Source organism: Dipodomys spectabilis, unplaced genomic scaffold (genome assembly GCF_019054845.1).
Source record: "Dipodomys spectabilis isolate Male_0828 unplaced genomic scaffold, ASM1905484v1 ptg000047l, whole genome shotgun sequence".
Classification (NCBI taxonomy): Eukaryota; Metazoa; Chordata; class Mammalia; order Rodentia; family Heteromyidae; genus Dipodomys; species Dipodomys spectabilis.
Window position 1 is genome coordinate 2,134,110 of NW_024870724.1, and position 971 is coordinate 2,135,080.

Consider the following 971-nt stretch of genomic DNA (forward strand, 5'->3'; position numbering starts at 1 on the left):
TAATCTCCATGTAAGGCTCCTGAGCACTAAGGACTAGGCACTATTACAGGTATTGGAGAAACAGAAGTGAATGTGGCTCTCTCCTCAACAATTTCATGCTGAAAAGAAAACCAGAAATCATAATGATACTTTCTATAAATCAGAGACATGAAATTGGTGGTTTTGTGGCAACAACTTCACATTGGGGATGGGGAGAGACATCCCTAAAGAGGAGATAGTTGATATGAGAGCCATCATCCAGGCAATTATCTAGGAACAGGTTTTCTTTCTTTCTTTCTTTTTTTGGGTCCGGTCATGGGGCCTGAACTCTGAGCCTGGGCGCTGTCCCTCAGCTCTTCAGCTCAAGGCTCTACCACTTGAGCCACAGTGCCACTTCCAGCTTTTTTCTTTTTGCTCATGTGGTGCTGAGGAATCGAACCCAGGGCCTCATGCATGCAAGGCAAGCGCTCTACCACTGAGCCACCTTCCCAGCCCTAGGAGCAGGTTTTCCAGGCAGAAAGAACAGTAAGTACATCCCCCATTGATGGGAATGGACCTGACTTGCTTCAGAAAAGGAAAACAGCACTGACATGCTTGCTTGTGAAATAAGAATGGAAGGGTACAATGAGGAAAAGAGAGATCAGAAATGAAGATAGGAATAAATTAGATATATATTGAATGCTGCGGGTTACAAGAAGAAAAGTTATGATTTTAGTTTAAATCTGACGTGACCCACTGGAACCAAAGTGCTAAAACAGTAGTCAAACATATGGGTCTCTGGTGTCCCATAACTGGAATCCTAGTTACTCAGGAGGCTGATATCTGAGATATTTGGGCTGTACTGAAGCAAGCCCAAAGGAAATTTGGTAAGACTGATCTCCAATTAACCACCAAAAATATGGACATGAAGCTGTGATTCAACTGGTAGAGCGCTGGCCTTGAGGAAAAAACTAAGGGACAGCACCCAGGCCCCAGGTCCAAATCCAAGGACT